Source organism: Lipotes vexillifer, unplaced genomic scaffold (assembly GCF_000442215.2).
Source record: "Lipotes vexillifer unplaced genomic scaffold, Lipotes_vexillifer_v1.1 scaffold5, whole genome shotgun sequence".
Classification (NCBI taxonomy): Eukaryota; Metazoa; Chordata; class Mammalia; order Artiodactyla; family Lipotidae; genus Lipotes; species Lipotes vexillifer.
Window position 1 is genome coordinate 1,638,028 of NW_006788592.1, and position 13,918 is coordinate 1,651,945.

Sequence of the window (13,918 nt, forward strand, 5' to 3'; positions counted from 1 at the left end):
CATCTAACTGCTTACCCCCCCCCCTCCCTCCCTTCACTCCCTGCTGATGACTGTTGTCCTACTTCCTAGAGCTGGGGCAGCCATCTTCTGACTGTGGAGTAATAGCGTGAGCATGAAAAGCCAACCCACAAAGAGCGGCAGAGAAACTGCAGAAATGAGCCTGGGTTCTTGATGAAATTGTTGTTCTTGATGAAATTGCTGAGTCAATGACAGCAGCCACCTACCTCCAGTTTTCTTGTGTGAAATCAATAAAGCCCAGTTGTTTAAGCCATTATTAGTAGGATATTCTATTACCTTTGGCTGAAATGCTTTCCTAACAGATAAACATAACTTTTCCTCCATCCAAACTAACTGATACTTTACTTATTTCCCTAGTCCTAAAGCTTTAGAACTTACCCTCTGACTAAACTGGCAAGTTCTTTTATGCATAAAGCATTAATGGTTGATGGTAGCTTAATGAGTTATATTATCCCAGGAGACATTTATATTTTTATAGTTGGCTTTAAATTCTTAAGAAAAAATAGGGGGTATTATAATAAAGGAAGAGCTGAACCCGTGAGGAAGACCAAGACTTACCCCTTAAAGCACAACTTTGCTGACCTGTGTTTTTGAGGGCCGCTTAGATAAGAGAAGAGATTGATTGTGTGACTTATGAAAGTGAATCTCACTACTGTGTGGTCAACAGATAGAGTCATGTGTCAAATAATGACCTAAGACTAAAGAAAAATGGAACGATTGAAAGATTTCCTAAGATATCTATTAATTTCCATGGATTATTATATACAAGAGACAATCTCCCTTCTCCATAGTAAGTAGAGACCAAAGATGGCAGCCCTTTATCCTTTTTGTAAGAGAAAGAGGAAAATTCAGAACATCAGTTCCTAAGAATTTTCTATAGGTATCTCAAATTCAGCATTTTTAAAACTGAATTCAAAATCTACTTTACTGAAATATTTTTCTTTTCATGTTCTCTGATAGGTTTCCCTGCTCCTTCGGACCATTTCACCCCATCCTCATTTCTTTGTGTTATCAAGCCTGGCTAAGTCTCTCTCTTAAATTCCTTGGAATGCACCCCTTCCCTTAACTCCTATTGTTATACTTTAGGTCATTTTATTTCTCTTAAGGCTATTTGCAAAGACCCCCACACTGTGTTGTCTCAGATCACACCATCTTTTAGGCTGCACTCACTGTGATCGCTCTAAAATTCAGACCCGATCATGTTACTCCCATGAATAAAATCCTTCCATAGTTCCCCAGAGATCTCTTATGATCTAGTGCCTATTAACTTCTCTAGGAACTCCTCCTGTCATGTTACTTACATACTATGTACCCCAGCCACACCCAGTGCCTGGTAGCTATCTGTCTATACCACACTCTCTTCTAATTTGCATGACTTTAAATAGGCTATTTTCTCAGGAGCATTTTCCTGCCAACCCTCAACCCTTTTTCAACTTAGAAGAGGGTAATAACATAAAGTTATGAAGAATAAGAGGAGAGATTGGCATAATCAGAGACTGCTCAGATGTCATTTCTATGGAGAATCCTTTCCTTCACCCTCAGTTTCCTTAGAGGGTCATAGAGTACCTGGTAGTTATCACTATCAATAATGTATCATACTATATGATAAAATGTGATTACATATCTCTTTCCCATTAGACAAATGGTTCTCACTCCTAAGCTACCCAATCTAGGGAATTTTGAAGATACACTAATCCTCAATCTCCATTCCAGACCACTAACTATGGTTTATTATGAACCAAATCTCAGATATCTGAAGAGACAGTTCTTTCACTCTCTATTTCCATAGAGTGGCTGTAGTTGGCAATTCAGCTCCACTATTCTCTATATAGTTCTTTATTCATTACACTGAATGCCATTTCAGGGTTAATTCTTGATGTCTATGCTGCCTTCTTTAAGCCTGGAATCTCTATGAGGTTCTGCTAAAAAAAAAAAAAAAAAAAAAAAAAAAATAGCTTCCCTCTCTGTGATTCTTGGAAATGCAGCTTCCTCTACTCTGATTTATTTTTCAATGAGATACAAATTACTTTCTCTCTTGCAGATATTATTCAAATTGTTGTGTCTTATGTTATTTTACCCCTTCTTCCTATTCTTGGAACTTTTATGCTGTTTATTCCCTTTTGAGTATTTTAATTGTGGTTCAATCGGATGTAGGAGGGAAGGAAGGAAGTATATTTACAAAGTTTGCCATTTTGCCTTGAAAGGCCATTAAAGCAATTTTAAGTAACTTATCATTTTTAACATTTTGTAGTACTATGGTTGGTCACTATATCAGTTAAGAATGTGTCAAGCTGCAAATAATTTAAAAAATTACTTAGTAGGTTACATTGAGGTATACTTTCTCACATAATAGGAAGTTTGAATATAAGCATACGACGATGTTGCACATTTTCAGTTGCATCATAAAAGACCCATCCTTAGCACATTATCTAACTTTCTAAGATGGCTTTACTACTCCAAGCATCACATATATATCCTGTGCTGGAAGAGAAAGAAAAACAATAAATACTACAGTGGCTGCATTTCTGCCCACTTTTTATTAGAAAAGTGATAGCTTTCCCAGAAGTCCCCTTATCAGACTATTCTTACCTACATACACTATCACATGTGCTTTAGCACAAGGGAGACTGGAAAGTTAAGTACTGGACTCTCTAGCTTCTGAGTAGAGAAAAGAAAAAGATAAGGTGGTAAGAAATTTGTGTTTAGTGGACCAGCTTTTGGGTCTCCTACAGCTACTGACTGTTTCTCAGAGGTTATAAGCAGTTAAAATAAAATAAAACACTATAACATATCATAAGCATGTTTGTGCCTAGTTGAGAGAGAGGCTGGGAATTGATCCACTGGGCTGGAGGAGGAGGGATCCACAGGCGAAAGTTGAGTGGTAGCATTGAGCCAGACAGCAGTCAGATGAGGGGAAAAGATGGAGCACACGTTTCTCCAGTGCTTTAGCCTTGTTTGGGTTAATACAGGGTCCACATATAATTAATTACTCCTGAATTTATTTCTTTATATCATTACTTGAAATTTTTTTTAACTTAGACATTTTCCTTCAATGAGCAAAAAGTCTCAAGTTTCTACTTTCTAGGTTGGTGAGAAAATTTAGTGAATATATGTATTTACTACTGTCAAAGACCCCATTTTCAAAGAAAAGACTACTGAAAAAACAACTTGTTGCCCACTTAAGTTCACATTATCATAAGAAAGTAATGGTTTTCCTTTTTATATGCCATAGAAGGTCTCATTTCTTATTATTTCAGCATACAGTTCAATAATTTGCTCAATCCAACCTCTAAGTACAAAGTAGAAAATCTGAAACTTGTTGCCATACCTTAAGAGGTGCTCTGGGGTTTTCTCTGGTCATATTGTTACTGTTATGGTACAAAAGCCTTCAGCTAGCATCCTTAGAGATGGCTATAGAGTTGCAAAATATATACTAGCACAATTAGGTGCCACTTTTTTCTGAATGGTCAGCTGAAGTGGGAATTTGGCATAGAGATTGTAAAGTTTTTATTCATGAAAGACTGGACCAGAACAGATCCTAAGTACAAAGATATAATGTTTCAACTCCCATAAAAACTGGGTCGCTGTTGACAGTTCTGGTCCAAAATGTCTCTGACATTTAAACAGTTTTCCTTCTGTCCCACTCATCTAGTATCTATTCAGCAGGAGGACTTGCCTTGGCAAGGATCTCCCTCCTAGCTGAAGTCTCATAGCATTGCTCATCCATCCTCAACTTGTATCTTACTTCTCATCAACATCTCCACCATACTCAAAGTTATCCCTCCACACCAAAAGCCCCATTAACTCACAATTTCATACCAGGAAATATCTTTGCAATCTTGGGCTTAAATATTAGCAATAGACAAACTGGTTTACTCTTCAAGGTGTGAATTTTAATTTTTGGAGGGATGAGTCTGTTTCAAATTTGGAGTAGATTTTCCTATCCCATAAAATCCAAAGACTCCATTTAATACATTGAATGAAAAAATCAAAACAAACATTAAATAGAACAAATAGCATCTTAAGTTTTCAATTAAAAGTAAATGGCAGCTATGAGCCAAGTCATAGTTTGATACCTCTATTTGATTGCATCTTATTCCTGAGTTTTGACACTGAATAAACATCTTTCAACAAGAATTCTTGAACTCTCTGGGTCATGGTCTCAGAAAGAAGTGTGAAACTTGAATAGGATTGGTTACTAACAATCATAATTCGAATATATTTTTTATAAATGACTTATCTTTGCATATTCTAAACTTTAAAATGACTTTCTGATACTTTTTAGGGAAACAGGAAAGTATAAAGAAAAACACAGCAATTATTCATATTTTTACCATACAGAATTTAAAATATTAATATTTCTTTCAATTTGTATATAAATAATTTAAAATTTTTAAATGATTAAAAAACAAAAGTGTAAGTCAATACTCCATTAATCATATTTCCCTTGTAACATGCCCATTTCAAAGGGAACATCTCGGTTCCAGAGCTTCAGCTGCCTTCCATTCCTAAGTTTAGAATATCTAACTGTATTAGTTTCCAAATTAATAGGCAAATAGTAAACATTGATTATCCTTTCCCTCAAAAATTTGTGTACATAGTGACTAAAGTGTCTGGGCTTTGGAGTCAGATATTGATGTTAAGTTACTATCTATTATAGACTACTTCTGATAACTGGGGTAAGTTTATGTCACTTCTCTGGGCTTAGTTTCCTCATCTATAAAAAAAATTAACCATAATTACCTTATAATGTTATTATTTTGATAAAAAGGAATTAGAAAAAATGTTATCTCAATGGCTACTTAATGTGTGTGGTTGAGTGTGTATATGAGTCCACACACACACACACACACACACACACACACACACACACAGTCTTTGATGCTGTGGTTGTGTACTCTCGACGTAACGATGCCAACCAAATAAAGGGGACCATACCATGTGGATAATATGATTTTATAGTGTTTAGAAACATACATCTAGATTCTAGACAATGGTTTGATTTTCTCATGGCTTATTTGTATTTGTGACAACATGAAGATACAGATTTCCCCTAGTGTCACCATTTTTTATTCTGGAGTAACATAGATAGTTGATGCTCAATAAATGCATGCTGTATTAACTTGAATTCATTAAGGGGTTAAAATTACAAATATTTCAGAGCAGCTTACCTAATGTTTTAAAAATCTGGAATGTGTAGCATATATGTTTGAAAAGTCCCCTCCCCACAGCGAACTCTGAGAACATAAATACTCCTTCTTTCTGTCACATTTATATTTTAAGCACACACCCACACATCAAATACCAAGTATCAGCAATTGGCGTGTTTATAACTAACTCTCATTCTCCATTAACTAAGAGGATGCACTAATAAGAAATGATAGCAAACTAAACTCTTTGGGATTAAATTACATATAGACTTTCATTCCTAGAAATTCAAGTATTCATCTAGCAAGCAGATCTGCTGATTGCCTTTGCAGTTGTTGGCGAATGAAACCTTTCTTTAGCCTAAGAAAAACAGTAACTTAGGAGTGCTTATATTATTCTCCTTCCTCTTCCATATTTTTGTTGCACTATTGTTACTACTGTCCATTATTGTCACTTTGAGGAATTACAATAGCAGTAAGCATGATGAAGCTAGAATGTTAAGATTTATAATTAACATATAGTATTCCAAGACATTATTTAGACCAATCCTGCGATGTTTAGCTGTAACCATGAGAGGTTATAGAGCACACTTTCCAAGTCATCCAGATGGAACAAAACTACAGCCAGACTCCTAAATCAATGCTTTTCTACTATACACATTGTCTCCCTTAATGGATGCCAGAGAAATTGATTTCCAGTTCTGCCACGGCTTAGATCCAGCACTGTAAGAGAGCAAACCAGTAGCTGCCAACTTGATTCATATTTATTCTCAGAGAAGTTTTCTAACTTGAGGAGAGAAGGCTCAACACCTAAAGCAGTAGTTCTCAGCCCTGACTGCACACTGGCATCACTGGGAAGCTGTAAAACACACCGATGCCATTCCTGGGTCACTCATTCAAAGATTCTCATTTAACTGGTCCGGGGTGGAACCTAGGCGTTATTGTTTTTCAAAGCTACCCAGGTAATACTAACATGCAGGTAGGGTTCAGTACCAATGCCCTAAAGCCTCAACTGTAAATCAAAGGAACTCACACAGGTAGAGGCCAGCTTTATCTGGATTTAATCAGGAAAAGAAACCCTTGGAAAAGTTAGAAACAACAGAGCTAAGATGTATTTTTCTTTATAACTCTTCAGAATACTTTGCTGTTTGATTCCCATGTGGTCTCAAAGAAAACTAATCATTTCTCTATGGTTAAAAATTAACTGTGCTAACTCACAGCCAAGGGGAGCCTAAAAAGACATGAGGTTTAAAGGTAACATGGTCCATGGACCCTGGAACAGAAAAAAGACACTAGGTAAAAACTAAGAAAATCTGAATAAAGTAAAGATTTTAGTTAATAACAGTGCATCAATATTGATTCATTAATTATAACAAAAGTACCGTACTAATGGAAGATTTAATAATAGATGAAATTGGATACAGGTTATTATATAGAAACTCTTTGTACTATCTTTGAAATTTGTGTGTAAATCTAAAAACTGTTCTAAACTAAAAAGTTTATTTAAAAAATTAGCTGTGCTAAAATAATATGTTTAGCTTCTCTAATTACAAAATATACCATTAAGGCTTTTATTTACAATTTTTAAAGTTAATATTTCTCTAACTATGGCCCTACCTTTATTATTACAAATTTTGTTTACAGATCATCATCATTTAAAATACATTATAAATCATTTATTATATAATTTTTCAGCATTCTTTCAAAAAATTTGAGATTTAAAATAAAAGAAATATAAACAATAAAACCATAAAAATGAAAATAAAATATCAAGACTGTACAGAAAGGTAATAAAAGAGAAATACAGTATTTAGAGAGTAGGGGAAAGCGATTGTCCTTAGTGTAGTAGTAAAAAAATTAATGCAGTCACTTAAGAGTATTGCTAACATTAAGATTCCTCTCCACTGCTAGATTACTGGTAACTCATATTAATATATTAAGCACTTTCTTATATATCAGTTGTCACTGTTTTCAAAGTTGTAGAGTTGAACAGATGGAAAATATTAAATAGCGTGGGTGGCTTAGTTGGCTTGGCATTGGAGATTGAATTCTATAATGTGAAAAGAAATTCTTTTGAATTCAATTTTACGTATTCTCCTAACACCCCCAGTAACCTGCCACTGTGCCCAGAAGGGGACAGTCTGACTGCTTGGGGCCCTTAGGCATACATTTGTCAACATCATTTCTTTCATTTTCCAATTCTACAATTCCTCATAATAGAATTAGAAGTGAAGCGTGTGGGTGGATTTCACAATCTTTTCATTTAAATGTTGAAACCAATATCAAATTATTAACTTATGAAAAAGAACAGAGAAAAGAGTAAAATCCCATCTCATTAAAAATGGAAGAACTTTGGCTGGAGTGGGAGGAGAGTGGAGACTGGGATGGAGTCTCCCTAGGAAACCATCTTGAAAAGAGGAGTGCTTTAATGATGGCAACGCTGGTTAAATTCCTGGAACATCTTTGATGTAACACTTATCACAGGTAGTTTAATTGCTCCATGCCTTTTGGGTCAGCAGTAAACTGACAGAAGACAAAGTTCTTCAGGAACGAGAAAAGAATTGTAAAATGCTGTGTGTGGGATCAGACAAAATTAGGCCTAATTCCCAACTCTATCCCTTATTAACTGTGTACGTTTATGTAAATTACTTTGTTTCTCTGAGTTTCACTTTCCTGATAGATAAAATGAGGATGGTAGCACATACTTTATAGGATTTTTGTGAGAATTAAATTAGATAAGTGCTTAGCATTGTGTTAAAATTTCAGCTTGGGATGCCTAACCCTAGATGTGGTCCCTACTCTCACAGCACTTAGTGATACCTTTGTCTTTGCATTGAGTTTTCTGGCACAGAAACTAGATTTCCACGATGTGTGAGATAATATCTCCTGACAGCTTTCTCTGAAACAGTTATATCCTAGAATTTTATAGGATAGTCAATACTTTATTAATAAATGACAATACTCTTGGAGGAGAAATCCTTTGAAATATCATGTAATAACAGTTGTATTAGTTTAGTTCTGCATTCTCTGGAGTCTGGGAATTCCATTTGTGGAGATACAGTAAGTAGTTCAGCTCTACCAGGTCCAAGCTATGACTGCTGGGTATGGTAGACGGGCATTCAGATCCATTCTTCTTCTAGGTGTCTTCTTGTGTTTCCAGGTCTGAAGAAGGAAAATCTGCCTTTCTATATTTCTCTTGTAATTATGGTTCTGGATGGGAATTAGATTCTACTAGTTATATATGCTTGCCTGAAATGTGGAACGTGATAGTGAGACAGGGGCTATATTTTTCAGTTACAATTCTAGAAGCAAAATTAAAGAGACACGACTCTTGGAAGGCAGTTCTAGCAGCTACGATTGCCGTGTGCTTCATGGGTGATGAGAGTTGATGGTGGCTCTGGATAGCAGCCAGGGCTGTGTGTATTTGCTATCACAGTCCAATAGCTATTCCTGAACTCCTTCTCCTCCAACATTCCTAACAATTTTGTGAACACCCCATTCTCTCCACAAAATCACTTTCTGCAGGAAATACCTAGAGTTCTTTCTGTTCCTTGAATTGCATTTTGATTGATAGACTATGTAATCTTCAAGAGGACATGTACCTTGATTTTCTTATTTCCTAGATAGGAGAAAGAGCAGAAAAAAAGTAAAGTAGATCATTTTAGGGTCTATTCCAGCTTTAAAATGACTGTGACCTTGGTGGCCATTTCCATTCCTCAAAAACTGACATCAGTTTGATTTTGAGGTTTTATCATTGTGCTAGATATTTTGTTTTCCCTGCCAAATCCATTCCTCACCAATTTTCAACCCTGATTCGTGTCCCCAAAAGCTCATGTTTATGGAATGTACAAGCTCCCTGTCGCCTGCCTGCTGGTTCAGCTCAGCAAGATTGGCGAGCGGGAGAGAGAGGGCTGAGGTTGGGATATCTGTTCCCTCAGCTCTCTCTCTTCCAGGCAGTCCTCTCCTCAGCTGCAGGAATTTGCACCGGGTTCTGGTAACATTCGTTCCTCTCGATTATTTAGGCCCAGGCATAGCACATGCTTCCTGTTGTAGCTAGGCCTAGGGTGCTGCACAATTCCATGTTAGTTTCCCTTAACCCTGTCCATACCTTAATAAATAGTCCTTTTATAAACTCTCCTCTGTTGTCCATTTTAGTATGCCATCTATATTGTATGGAACCCTAACTAATACAAGTGAGAAAGAAAATTTAAAAAATGAAGCAAAACAAAAACAAAGAAAGAAAGTAAAACCATATCAGAGGCCTTCAAACTAAGCCTTGGGAAATTCACACTCTTTAGTCTGTCTGTACTACCCTCCTTCTATCCACATAGACATCTGTCAAATTCCAGACTCATACTCATTACATGCTGTCATGCATTAATCTTCTTAGATTATCCCTGTATTATGTCAAGTCCCATTCAAAATTCAGTGGCTCCCTATTGCATCAGAGTCATCTAAATCTCTTGGTGTTCCAGGTCATCTACTTTTCCCTGAAATATATTCTTATCCTTATGTTTTATGCCATTATTTTACCGGGGAACTTGCTGTGATTTTGCACCCTTGAGCCTGGATCATTCTGTTTCCTTCCTTATAATGACCACCTTGCCTTGCTTTTCAAAATTCAATTCGGTTCTTAAAGAAGCTCAAGTCCTATCACTTTCTTGTGTGCTACTATGAGCAGTGTAATCTTGTTCTCAACTAGCTTCAGTATAGTTGGAACGAGAGTGTATAGCACATTTGCATTATTGTATCACATTATAATTTGCCAATTTATTCTATTCAATAGTAATCAAAATTATAGTTAATATTTATTGAATGCTTACCACATATTGAAAATTTCCCTTCATCACATTTAAATTTCACAATAAATCCATGAAGTAGTTACTAAAATCCTGGTTCTATCTCTTGCTAGCTGTGTCATACATCTTGGTTAATTAATCAGTCTGTACCTCAGTGTCCCCATTTTAAAATAAAAATAATTCCAATCATATAGGCTGTTGTGAGGATAAAATAAATTAATAAATAGAAAACAGAAGAGAACTTAGCACACTGTAAGTACTCTATAAGTTTTAGATCTTAGTAGTAGTAGTATCCCATTTTACAGAGGAGAAACTTGAGGTTTTAAAACATTCATTTACCACAGATCATTGAGCTACAAACTGTAGAGCTAGAATTTGACCCTCATGGAGTGGTTAGAGTAGAGCCTGTACTCTTAGCTCCCTTGCAGTCTAGCTACTATTTTATTTCCGCTTTGAGCACAGAGAATTTGTTGTTGTTGTTCTTATTTAAGGGCCACACACAGTAAAATCTTTTAAGAACTAATTATCATAGAAAAGCCGATATCTACTGAAAAACTTGTGTTATTTTCATCATGTTGGGGAATAATATTATCCTCTCTGTTTCACTGTTTCCCTTAGATGTGCCAAAAAGGTCATGGTAAATTTAATGTTTGAAAGCAATAGTTACATTTGCTGAGATATTGGTAAAATGATTCCCTTTCTTTCAATATAATTTGGATAATATATTTCTGTTTTATTAAGGAAATAGTATACTTGTATTCACTGCAAAATAAATTTAAAAGCAGGTAAAGTAAAATTTATAAATAAATAACTGATCCACCTTTATTCCACCAGGTTGCCTAACACAGTGTATCTTATGTAGTGCACATACAACACTTACTGTTTGATTAAGTCAAACTAATATTTAGGTTTCTTGATATAATACAAATAACATACAAATTAGCAAAATGCAGTTAACTAAAACTCAGCTGCACTTTCTTGGATTTTCAAATGGGAAAAGTCTCAAGAAGTTAAATGAACTTCCCGTAAGAATGTGGAGTTTCAATTCACATTTTATCTAGTATCTCTTTTCAAATTTTCCTGCCAAAACTATTGTATTATACTACAATTATCCAGAGTTGCTATTTTACAGTTGGACTATTATTTCGGAAGCTCTGCTTCCGATGTCTAATAAGGTTTCCACACATAGCTCCCACACCCCGGAGCTGCCTTCAAAGGTCATTTCTTCATCCCATTCTTTGCCGACATAATTGCACCTGCTAGGTGAACTACAAAATAAGTCCCAGGCGCACAGGGTGAGTCAGCCACTGTCGTCGAAGCTGCTTTCCTATTTATGCTCATCTCAAGCATTATGGGCTGGGAAGGTTCTGGGACCATTTGTAGCTTCTCTTCTTGATAACCAGAATTTTCCATACATTGGTTCTCAATTCCCAATTTCCCAAAACAGGAAGTGAAAACAGGCTTGATATCAAAGAGGAGAATTTCCAATGAACTCAAAGGAGAAAGAGAGAGAGGGACCCCTAATGTTTCCAAAACATCACAGTTTTAAGAGAGAAATATGTCATGTTCCTAAAATGGTTTAAAAGAGCTTGCAACTGATGGGCACATCTTTTGCTGGCGTTTCCCTGTCATGTTTACCTTTCTTGTAGTCTCCCAGGGGCTCTTTCAGTTGAAATTCACATTTCCTTATTGCCAGTCGCAGTATCATAGCATAGTGTTTCTCTGTGAACAAATAGATGTGCTTATTTTTTCCCAGTTATCTCTGCACTTGGAGGAAAAGAAATGAGTATTTAAAAAATCCAGTCCCACCATTGAAATATGACTTGATGATGTGGCCTCCTTAAGAGAGTGTCCTTTCTCCTATAAATGAAGAATGATGTGAAAGATATAATCCTATAGCCAATGACACCACCTGTTTTCAGTCAACAGTTGCATTTCTAAATATATGAACTGTTTGTGAAGCCTCGACAAAAGTGAAGGTAAAGAAGACTGTTCATGAAATAGTCTCCTCTTGTTGTTTAAATCTTGGAAATATCTGGGAGTGAGTTATTCAAATACAAAGGAATATCTAGCATAGCATAAAATACTGTGGTAATTCAGGTGCTTTATTTTCCTATCATTCAACATAGTGCTTCCAATATTTTTAAAAATTCCTCTGAAGGAAGGTTTTGGGTAACAGACCATACGAAAGACTAATGTACTAACGTTCTAAGGTACTGTGCTAAGCTCCTCAGTAGACCTGCCCATCATTCCCCTGAAATACATATTCCTGTTCTCATTCCACAAGTGAAAAATGGACTCTGTGGCATTGGCTGCGTAAAATCACACAGCTAAATGAAAAAAAATCAGTGTGTACTAAACCTCAGGTAAGTCTGATTCTAAACCTTGAGCTTTTTCATCTATACCAGAACTGCCTAACCCAAAACATGGTATCACTAAAATATTATATATCATTATAACAATTATTATAATAATCTAGTATAGTATTATATAGAGTTGTAACAACTTGATATTTTAATTACAATATCAGTATAATGACCCTGAGTAGGGTTATGACTAGTGGGAGAAGAGTATGGGAGCAAAGTCTAATCGGTAGGAGACCAGCTCAGGGCCCTCTGAGGATGACTGCATAAGTAGTAGAGGATGACAGATACTTCAACAGGTAGCAACAAATTTCAACGGTGAGGCAAGAAATATAGAGTTGCCTACTAGGAAAGCTGATTCAGGACAGAAAGTAGCGTGAGGTCTTTCAGAAACTAGTCTGCATAGGCAATACCATTTTTAGGTACTTTCCAAAAACTGATGGTATGGTGAGTTTATTGTTTAAAGGTCCCAGGTCAGGATTAACGAGTTATAGGTCAGATGACCATAGTCATGGGTTAGATGATCACAGACCAACTTTTGAACTGCAATACTTTGGCTCCTTGATAGAGTCCTTGAAGTGGAACTCCATTCATACTCCATTGGCTACTTTTTCTTCTTGTTCAGTTTGGTTTCCAAGCCCAACAAAGGATCATTAGATGATTTTTACTTTTCTCTTGTCACCCACATTTTAAAAATACAAACAGGGAAAACAAAGGGTTATTATTTATTTAAAACTAAGTACAAATAAGGACATATGGAGATGCCATTTGGGCAGAGATTCATTACTCATAATCCATTACTTTTTTTCTCAATTCATATTTTGCTTCAAAAGCTCTCTCCTAATTTAAACTCCTCTATGAAGAACCATGACTGTTCTCACCTGGTATATTTTAACAGCCATATAACTGGTATTCCTACTTAGAGTCTCTACCCCATTCAAGCCGTTCTCTACTCTGGCTTAACTATGATCTTTCTAAACCAGAAATATAACATCAATCCTATGCTTACAAACCACCCAGTGGACATTATATTATTATGGAATAAATTTCAAGTCTTTTAGTATTGCACACAAAGCCTTTCATAACCTGGACCTTTATTTTCTCTCCAAATCCTTTCTCTTTATATTTTAGCAATGCCAAAATATATGTGACTCTATGAAAATAGCATTTTGTTTTATCCATTGCAGGAATTTACACTTATTATTACATTGCTTTCTAATGGTTTTCTTTTCTTCTGTCCAATATGTGAAACACTTTAGGATCAATCGTTCTTTTTGATGCCCCCATTGTAGCTTCTGCATACTTATTATTGCATTTATTAAATCAACTATAATCATCTGCTGCCCTTTGGCCTCGTAGTTTAGACTGGTGGGTTCTTTAGAGTCAATTCCACGTCTTACTTATCTTTGTTTCCCCAGAGCTATTCTTGAAACATGGAAGAAATGCAATTAAGTTGGTTATATTGCTCTGAATTTAACTGTGTCCCCAGTAAAGTCTTTCCACAGGATTCTAGCCCACTTTCCAGATCATCAGGGTCATTGGGACACACATAGGGAAGTCAGGAAACTGCTTTGGGTTAGTGAATCTTTGC